We start from the raw sequence: 11,671 nt of genomic DNA on the forward strand, positions 1-11,671 counted from the left end.
AATTTTGATATTTTTAAGACGAAAAAATGCATATCCACAAGGGATTTAAAACTAAGAAAACTAGAAAAAGGTAATAATCTTTGGTAAAACAAGTTTTTTTTTGGTAAAAAATTATTTATTTAGAATTTTTTAGCATGAAGCAACATACAGTTTTACTAACACATCACTTTTATAATATTTATTATCTTTTATTTTTTGTTTAGGCCATCCGTGAGTGAAATGTGTAAAAAGTAAAATCATAAATGTTATAAATTTATTTTTTATTGACTTTCTTTGACTTAAATAGAATTTAGATTTTTTAAGTAACTGTATTAGTGAACAGTTTCTCTCTTAGCTAAGCACAAAATTAGAGTTTAGTCATTAGTGAATCTTTCCAAAAATTATGATGAAGTGTATATTGTGATTAGTTTTATTGTTTACATAGCTACAGTAATAGTATATAGTTTGTAAGTTTATAAACCTTGTTTAGTTAAATATTCAACTTAATTTTGCTAAAATTAGATATTAAAAATTTTATTGTCTAATTTATTAACTCAATTTAGTTTTCGCCCCTATACATTTTGTAAAACTTACAAACAAAAAACGATCACATTTAAAAGTGCTTATTTTGTGTTTTAATTTACCAAAAACGTTACATTACAAGTTCTAATAGCTGAATTTGAGATCTAATAATGCATTAAAAAAAGTCAAATTATTTTACTTGTTGTAAATTAGCTTTGGTTTTTATTTTTAAATAACAATCGAACTATTTTAATATAAAAGCCTACAATTTTACAAAATTATAAAACTTTCAAACCACGTATGAGTGTGAATAAGTATTTAGCCTTTGTAAGAAACATTGCATTAAATGTAAACCAAAAAGAAGAACAAATTTGTCCTATTTTTTACGAGTGTTTTTTTGAAAAATCAGAAAATAGTTTGCACAAACTTGCAGGTTAATTTGCGTATTTGCTGAGCTAGCAAAATTTTGTAAAGCTTTTTTAAATCTTTTTATTTATACCTCCATTCTAACATACATTTTTGAAACATGTTAAACAATCAGAAAACTAAGTTTTAATAGTTAAGATTGATAAAATATAATATAAAAAAAAACTTTAACTGTTTTTGATGATTCAGCAAATACTCTTACTAAAATGTAAGTTTATGCAAATTTTTAAATTTACTTTTTTATGGCTTATAATAAATCCCCTAATTTAACTAATAGATTCAAACTATCTTGTTAGGGCGAAAAAAATTCTAATATATAGTAGTAAATTCAAACTATGTTAACCGAAATAAAAATTTCAAATATAGATTTTTACTTAAGTTTTCCATATTTACCTTACTTGCCATTATTTGCCAAATCTGCCATATTTTGCCATGTTTTACAATGTTTTGCAATACTTCACAAAAGTAATTAAATTAATGTAAAAGCATGAAAAACATATCTTTAAACATATAAAGGTACTTAAAATTTGTCCCTAAAAAAACAGTTATAACAGTTAAAATAAAAATAAAGCAAAAAAATACTTAAGTTAAAATTTGTTGTACTTAAACAGGAAATAAGTGAAAATAGATTAAAAACAAGTTTTTTGGTTCATAAAATATATAAAAAATGTGTTCAAATTTTGCTAAATTTTTCTATTATTATATTAATTTGTTTTGTTTCGGTAAACATCTACACTTGAAATCCCTGAAAAGATCGTTTAAAAATACTAGCTTTATTATTGGCTTTTATAAGAGGTCTTAATAGGACCCATTTAAAAATAAACTTTACAAAACAAACATCATAAATGTTTTACAAAATATACAATTTGGCTGCTTTATATTTCCATTGCAAACAGAGTAAGTAAAGCACTTTTGTTTATCAACCACACCTTTTTTTTGTATATTTGGGTAAGGTGGTTTAGAAATAAGGGTATAGATGTTCTTAACATACTGATGTGTTATCACTTTATCTGATTTTAATAGTGTAAAGCTTTATATTTAAGTTTTTGTTTACTAAATATTTAAGATTTGAATTAGATATTAAGGTTTTGCACTCTCTTTTACTGGTATTTTCCAACTGTTTAACTTTTAAATATATTATGTACATAAGATATTTTAGACAGTTATCTTGTGGACAGTTATATTTTAATGCGTATTATAAAAAGCTTCTACTTAAAATACTCTGTAATTGAACAAAAAGTTGTGCGACCCCACTTAAAAAAGTTTAAACACGCCCCTGCTTTGTTTGCAATGGAAATCTAACGTATCCAGATTGTCTATATGGTGAATACATTTATAATGTTTGTTTTGTAAAAGTGTTATAAATAGGTCCTATGATGGCCTCTAGTAAAAGCCACCAATAAAACTAAAACAAAGTATTTTGAGTTGGCTGAAGTTGTAAGGTTTTGGAATATCTTTTATTCATAACGTTGTGCGAGTCCGGTAAAGTGATAATTCAGCTGTATAATATGAACGTTTATATCCCTATTTCTAACTAACCTTACAAAATTGTCTTTAAAATAAACCACAAATAAGATTTTTTATTTAAAATTAAAAAAAAAGTAAAATATTAGCCAATCAGAAGCGCCTTATATGTATAAGAATAAGTTCGATCAGAACCTTATTATGACCATTTTTAGGCTTGTTTTCGTGTATAATACTATAACTATTATGTTTGAATGTCAACTAAACACGTCAACACTCTTAATAAAATAAAACAAAGTAACAATATTTAGTTCCAAACACTTTTTAACAGATTTTTTGCTTTAAACATGTCTGATGAACACAGTTCAAATGATTTAGCAAATCCGGTAACTGATTTTCCAACAAATCCTAACCAATCGAATGCCGCCACAAACAACATATTCAGTCAGATTCACTTCAACACGCGGGCGCTTCAACAAAATAACCCAATTTTCGGTTTTCCCCAGATGCCAAATATACCTCAAAATCGGCTTGTACAAAATCCCTTGATTTTTCACAACAACCCATTTGTAGGTATTCACGGAATGCCTCAGCTGCCCCTAAATTTTGGAAGTCTGAATTGGTTTTGGTTCAACCAACTGAACTTCGCCAACAAATTAAGCTTGTGAGTTTTAAAAATTTATAAAACTTTAGTACAACGTTCTAATGATTTTTATTTTTGTAAAGTTTTAGCTAAATTAAAAGTAAGTCGCAAAATATATACAGGTTAAATATCGAAATTTTTAAATCTATTTATTTATATTTTGTCTCTTAATCATATTAAAAATTCTGTGTAAACTATGAAAACTTTTCTAGTATTTTCATAAACTTGCTATAAACTAACCATTTAATATGATTTAAAATGCAAAATTGTTTGCTTTCTGATTTTAAGGCCACTTATTTTATACTTACTCGGTAACAACTAACTTATCTAAACTTGCTATGCAATTCATATATGAAGAAAGAGTTATACACTTTGGGTTTTAAGTTTCTAACTTGTCTGGTTAAAATACAGCAGTAGTACATAGTTTTAAGAAAACTATTGGTTATTTAGAAACAGTGTTGTTGGCTTAATTTGCTTAAATTGTTATACTTAAGTTAAACAACGTATGTAAAGTCCTGGACATGACTTTAAACTGTATCCTGGTGTATGACTTGATAACTGAAAAGTTTGTACACCCGGTCCTTGGATCAAATATTTGAGCGCATTTTTTTTCGTTCAATGAACAAAAAATAATGTCTTATTCTAATGCAAACTTTCCTTCTCACAGTTTCTAAAGCGCAGTTTGTTCTTAATTTACTGTTATTTTGCGTTCTTCGTTTTAGCTAAATAATTATTTAATAAAAATACATTTTAAATGCTTTAACAGCATTCAAATGTTGATGCAAAACAATTTGATGATCAGACCAGGAGGTATGCCTACATTTCCGAATTTTCCATTGTTTGGTATTAATATTTTTCCAACGTAAGTTTTACAACTTTTATAAGATATTTTTTTTTCAAAACCGTAAGTTTTTAAAACAGCAAGTTGAAACATCAACTAACGTATAAAAAATTATTAATAAAAACGTTGATCGTTTTTTATTTACAAGACTTTATAGCACAAGGTAAACTTTGACTCTTTTGTTAATCTCGTTGCTTGTCCGGAATCAAATAAAAGTTATTAACTAAATGTTTTTATTAAGCATAAATAGTAGATTAAAAAAATTAATTCATCTGTATACGATACAAATTACTTCATATTAAAGAAAACTTTGCGTTTATAATGAATAGTAAACATTTTTACATGCAGCTTCAATCACATTCAACCACGTCAACGAGCAATTACGCAATTGCAAGCTTCTGCTCCTGCCTCTTCACAGTTACCAGCATTTCCAATTTCTGGGATGACGTCATTACAGCTACCGGCATCACCAATCACCGATGTGACGTCATTACCTATGCCGTCATCACCCGAATCAATGGCGTCTATTACTACGGATCGACCCATAACAACTGGCAGCAAAGAAGGTTTTGTATTTACTGATTTTCACATTAAACTAGTTAAAATGTTTTCTTTAAAAGTTTAATATTTATAGATCGTCTGCCATTGTTGCAAAGTTACCAAATTACATCAGAATGGTGCAGATATACAGTGAACCTTCCACAAGGTCACATGTCAAACAATTTGATTGAAGTGAAGACGGACGAATTTGATGAGGAGTACTTGGAGGTAACTTGTGGTAGCAAGAAGGCATTATTATATATAACTCGCCTATGCAGGGGTAGCAAAGGTTGGTTTCTGTTTAGGTGTTTTACCTAAAGTTTTACAATTTTGTACGGGTAAAGCAAGACTTTTTTAAGTTTACCATATCATCCTTTGGCGAATTTGTTTATCAGTAATAATAACTAGTAAAAAGGTTAAAAAAGAAAATTGTTAATTAACTAGAAAGGGACGATATCCTATAACGAGCGTATTTCTTATTATGTTAAACCAGTTATTACGAAAATGAGTTTGCAAAACACTTATGGAGGTTTAGACGTAGATAAGTACCTAAATGATTTAAAATCTATTTGAACGTTTTTTTATTAAAATAAAAAAAATATTCAAAACTGACTAAATTAAAAACTTTCCAACTCTTTAGGTAGAGCAGTTCTGTATGAGCAAGAATGGATCTATCCTAATGATTTCCAGAGAGTTGGTAACAAGCAGAGTAGCAAAAACTGGATGGTCAGCATCAAGCATAAGAGCAGAAGTCTGAAATTGCTCATGAATAGAAAGCTGCTAGTCTGTCATGATAGTAGCTGTAGGTGCGAATGGTGTGATCAGTTGAGAGGAAAAGTCAGTTGTGTGCAATATGTTAGTTTTGTTGTTAATATAGATTTTTTTATCTTAATGAGCACTCTTAACTTTATCGTAGAAAAGTTATTAACTTAAACTTTAAATTTTGAACATTAGTCTGCTATTGTACTTGATTAAAAACAAACAAGGTCTTTTATTCAACACAAATATATTTCAACAATTTTTATCTGTGTGATACAATTATTACACAACAAAGAAAATTTTAAACTTGTATAGCCTTATAACTGTATTTTAAATTAGTAAATCAAACAAAAAAAAACAAAAAAGTAATTAAAATTCTAAATAAATATAAATAAATATAATTAAATACAACATAAGAGGATCAATATTTAATTTAAGTAGTTGTAACAGTATATTTGACTAGGTCAAAGTTGAAGATATAAACATTCATTTAAATAAACAAAATTTATGTAAACAGAGAGATTTTGTCATTATCCTTGTTAAAATATGTTTACTTAAAGTTTTAATTACTTTTTTGTTTTGTTTTTTGGTTGATAAACTTATTTCTCATGAAATCATATGGCTATATATGTTTAAATTTTTCTTTTTTTTTGTTAAAATTGTAATGAAAACTTATGAAAATTTTTTGAAATATGTTTGTGTTAAATAAAAGACCTAGTTTGTTTTTAAATTTATGTAAATATAATTTTATTTCAAAAACTACAAAACAAAGCATTTGTAATTAAACCATAAAAATATCTACCATACAAAATCAAATTACTAGAGTAAACATTTAAGTCTCATATTACCTGAATATGCCGCTCCAACCAATTTTTCTATTTCTTAGCCAACATAACCACAAAAAAAAATTTAAGTCTAAAGTTTGCTAAATTTCAAAATTTTATACATAAGGTTTTTACTGGAAAATTTTTACTAGTACTTCAATCATAAATATAGTTTTTCAATGGCGTTTTAAGTTAATAGAATGTTTCTAAACAGTATTCTGTGATGTTTTTAGAATGGTGTTTAAAAAAAAAAACAGATAATTAACTCTAAGCCTGTTTCCAAAATAAATACCAATTATAAATTTTATAATGGTAGTATAAAATAAAACAGGTAACCTCTAAACACTAATCCTATACAAGTAATGGTATCATAGCATAAATATATGGTTTTAAAATAAAACAGGTAATCTCTAAAAACGAAAAAATAATAAATCACATGTTTCATTCTGGCATCAGAAACATTAAAAATGAAAAAGTAACTAAACTAGAAGCAGGAAAAAATTTGACACCTTCCTCATCTGTGACGAGTTTCAGATCCGGTAAATACCCGTCATTTGATGAACTTTATAACAAAGAAACTAAAAATATTTTCACTTCAACGCCTATATTTGAGTTAGTTTATATAATTAGATATGTTAAATATTTGTTGTTTTAATACAATTTCATACTTATTTCATTGTATTTATTTATAAAAGTTAAAGTTCTAATCAAAATTCGTAGTTTCGTTAGTGTACAAGTATTTCATTAAAAAAGTTCCATTTTATACCTAGCATAGATCGTTATCATTTTACAGTAAGCTACAAATGATAAGTAATGTAAAAAACTGTAATAAATTAAAAAAAAAGTTTTAACTTAAACAACAACCCAAAAATCCTCTTATACCAGATAATTAAATAATTTCTTATTGAAGTAAAACCTGTAGATATTATAACAGGTATTTAAACTCAAAGCACTTATATTTTTTTTTTGCTTTACTAAGTATTAGCCTATTTATAAAATTAAATAAAACTAAAACATTATTATTAATTACAAAAATATAACACAAAGTAAATTATTATAACTAGTTAATTGAGCAATGCTAATTTTTAAAGATTTATAAAATAATAATTGTTATAGCAGAATAGTTGATAAACAAGATAAATTTGAAGATAACAAAATGCAAAACAATCTGAAAAGATCAAGCAATGCTCCTGTGTAAATATTATTTTTTACCTTTCTGTTTATACTTGTGTTTTTGTTGCTTTTGTAACAAAAAAAAATCATTTGATATCAATTAAAAAAAAAATTATTCTAAAAACAGTTTCTTTCTAAAAAATTTAAGTTTTTAAGTTTGTAGCTTTTCTCACAAGTTATAAATTGGCTGTAATTGTTTTTAGAGACCCTACAATGAATCCAAAAAGACAAAAAGTTTCATCTGTAACCAAAGATCGGTGAGTTTTTTAAGCTTTATAACAAAACTTCCTTGAAAAACTTTTGATACAATTTTTTAACGAACTCATTATTCATAGAACCGCTGTTACACCCGAACAAATATTAATTTAAAATATTATTAAGAATAAAAAGTACGACTAATGATTAAAATTTGAAGCAGTTTCCTAATAAATAAAATTATTAGTTGTTTAAATACTTGACTTGTCTTACATCTATTATTTATATTTTAATTGTATTTTTTAGAGACCTAGCGATGAATCCAAAAGGACCAAGAGCTTCATTAACAAGAAAATATAAGTGAGTTTTACTTAGTCGTTTAACAAGTGTTGTTAAAAGATTTAAAACAATTTTAAAATAAAACTTTTCATATGTAGTAAATTTCCTGCTACCGTCCTCTCCGAGCCAGGTACAACGGGAGATGGTTATAAGGAGACTGCGATGCAAAATACTCAACATTTTGCTTCAATGTTAGAAGGTTTTATAGAAAACAAATCTGATTTTCCAGTAAAACAAAACCATGTGAGCCGTTTTGAAGAAGATGAAAGAAATGATTAAAAGAAACTGAAAAAGAATCGTTAGTATTTTGTTAAAGTTAGTTTAAGATAATATGTAAATAAAACTTGATAAAACTAAAAAAAAAATAATTCAGTTCTCGAACCAAAATTAAAAAAGTTTTTCAATTTTAAGCATTATGAATTGAACTAGTGCTTTTAATTTAAAACTTGGTTAGCTGAAGTTAATACAAGAACTAAAAATTATGTATTATAGACATTTAAATTAATTAATTAATTCTTCTTTTTTTTTAAAGTAGTTATAAAGCGTATAAAATGGTTGACTTTTAATTTTTTCATTAAATTTTTTGATACAAGATTTGCATAAAGTAGATAATTTTGTTTATAAAAAGTTTATAACTTCAAAATAATATATGCAATTTGTTTAATGGTTAGTAAACACAATCTTAGAATCCTTATTTTAATTGAAAATTTTCTATGATTTTTCTTTTAATTTAAATAAGATCGATCTTAGATTAATCTCTTAAAAAATTACTTTGAATATGAAAATTTATCAAATCAAAAGTTCTTTTTTTACTAAAACTACAATATATTATAAAACGCTATTTGAAACTATATAAAATTCACATGAACAAGATTTCATTTAGTTAAAATATCGCTTTCTTTTAAAAATTTAGTAACTTTAAGTACGTTTTGTGTGTATAACTTTCTATCAAATACTTACTTAACTTAAAAACTAACTTCAAAACTAACTTATACAAAATTTCAACAGATTCTCATTGGCAATGCAATCATCGGGCATCGTCGAGCAGTTGTGCAGATTATGAGTGAAAATTTTCTTACTAATCACGTAACTATTTTTTTGTTTATTTTTTTTTAAATATCATGCCCTTAAAACTTGTCAATACTTTTAATTTATGTGTTTTAGGGTTAAACGAAGTTAATACATACATAGCTAAGTATATGTTTTAAATAGCTCGTTGATTCACAATTACGTTTTGACTTTTTATTTATTGCATTTTGAAACATTGAAGATCTTTTTTTTTTTTGATAATTTCAAAGCAATAACTTTTAAATTAAGCTTATAGTATATTGTACGTGAAAGTTTACCAATATGTTGCTTTAGTACAATCATACAGAGCAGAAGAAATTATACACTCTTTGTTTTGTAAGCTTGTAGTTATTATTTTTCATTTATGCTACAACACTTGCTTAAATTATATTATTAATACGTATCATATGCTGCTCTAGGTAATAAACAAGTGTTGATAGAACATTTGTTGCATTATTTTTATAAAAAAGTAGAATAAATCGTTTTTAAGCAGAGAACCTTTTTTATTGTATTTACTCGATTTTGTTTCATTTTACAAAAAATTTAAAAAAATTAGTTAATTTATTGACAGGTCTGTTAGTTTGAAGTTTTCTTTGAAATAATAACATCCATGAGAAGGAAGTCACTTAAAATACTTAAATAAAATTAAATTATGTGAAGTAGTAATATTCATTTTTTTATTTTAGTATTTCGGCTTTTAAGTAAACTGTTATAACAAATTGCAATGGATAGCTTGAACAACAGAAAGGTTAAACATAAAAAGTATATATACCCTAGGGTTTAGTAAATATATGTTTAGATTCAAGTCAGGCTGGAGTAATTTAACAATTATGAAGAAAAGCATTGAACGCTATTTTGTATAGAATAATTTGTATTATGTGTTATTTATGGGAACCGTTCAGTTCCAACCCGAATCAAATCCCACCCGAATCAAATCCCACCCGATCATTTCCAACCCGAATCAAATCCCACCCGATCAAATCCCAACCGCACAATTTCCACCCGAATCAAATCCCACCCGATCAAATCCCACCCAAATCAATTCCCACCTTATCATTTCCCACCCGAATCAATTCCCATCCACATAACTCCTACCCGGTCAATTCCCACTATATTATCAAACCTGATTATATTTATTCTCGTACAAATTATAAATTTTAATACGTTTCGAACTCACATTAAAACTTTAGTTTTTGTAATTTTAAAAATCATTTGAAATATGAAATTAGTAAGGTAAAAACAATTTTTTTATTTAAGCTAAAATTATTACTGTTGCTTATTTTATCATGTTTTTAGTTTAATTTCATTTTTGTTTGTTGATAACGATAATTAAATAATTACGACTTGCGAGCAACTGAAAGTTGGTCTGTTACTTGTAAAATGCTATCATTGTTACTAAAGTTTAATCCAGATCAGGTTTAGGTAATAATTAAGTTTTTAGTATTGGAACCATTTTCTATCGTGTTAACTAATTTATGTCCAATTAATTTTTTTTATACGAGTTGGAACAATTGACATTGACACTTAACTATATTTTAGTTTTTGTAACTAATTAAAACAACAAAATAATATAGTACTGTTCAACATAGTTTTTTTTTAATAAGAACTTTAGAATTTGAAAATTATATTAATGCTTATTTTATTAAAGTCTAGACCTAAATTACTTTTGTTCGTTGATTACTAGACTTTTTTAAGTAACTACGGCCGGCAAGGAAAATTGTCCTGTGTTTTGTAAAATGCTTTTACGGCTAATACAATTCAGTCCAAATCAGGTTCAAAGCAATTCAAGTTTTTTTAGTATCCGAACTATTTTTTATAACAAAATATTCTATGGTAACTGGTTTATGTTCAATTAAATCTACCTTGGTAACGACTATAGAAATTAATATTGCTCGGCATATTTTTTTTAAGTGCAATTTTTGGAAAATGTTCTGTTTTATTAAGCTTAATGTTTCATATTTCTTGTTTAAAACAATACTTCCTAAGTTAAATTTAACAACAATTTTAAGTATTTGATGCCTGCGGCGCGAATAAGTTATTATAGAAATATTGGTCTTTATTTAAAAACATTTGTTATTCAAAAAAGTTCTTATTTGGTTGTTATTCAATTTTTTCTTTAAGTCTTAGCTTTTAAACCAACGAAATTAATTGTGTACTATATCTACCTAAAAATGAGCTTATTTTGATTGTAACTATGAAGTTTTTTTTTTTTCTAAAACTTATGTTTTATTATTTATGTGAAAATAGATGAGTTAAAGAAAAATTTTAAACAACTAATAAAAACTTACTGTTACACAAAGACTGATGTAAATGTTTAAAATAATATAGGGTAAAATACATTTGTATTACTCTATTATTTAAAATCAATATAATCTAAAATATGTTTAAATGCATATTTACCAATTGTCTTTTATGCTATCTTTAAACACCTCCTAAGAAATATTACAACTTAATATCTACCGCTATAGGACTTTAAAAAAATTATTTTTAAACATGTATGTTAAAAGCACTTTCAATAAATTTATCTTCATTAAGAATGTAGTATGAGAATTAACCAAAGATTTATAATTATAAATATTATAAACCAACTTCAGAAATAAAAGAATTTAATAACGAACAAAAACGAAAACTGACACAGATACTACAATATTTAAGTTATTGGATCAAATGCCTTATATAAAAATTGATTCAACTGAATCAATCCTACTAAAAAACTTAGAACTTTTTTTTAACGCTGTGTTCTACATTTTTAAAATAACTAAAATATCAACATTAATGAAAACGGAGAGATGAAAAATTGAATATATATTAATAACCAGACAAATTATCAATAAACTTTGTAAAAAAAAGAGTTTCTGAACGAACAAAAACTAATACAGATACTAATAAGTTGAAGTT

Source organism: Thalia democratica, chromosome 2 (genome assembly GCF_965202585.1).
Source record: "Thalia democratica chromosome 2, ktThaDemo2.hap1.1, whole genome shotgun sequence".
Lineage (NCBI taxonomy): Eukaryota > Metazoa > Chordata > Thaliacea > Salpida > Salpidae > Thalia > Thalia democratica.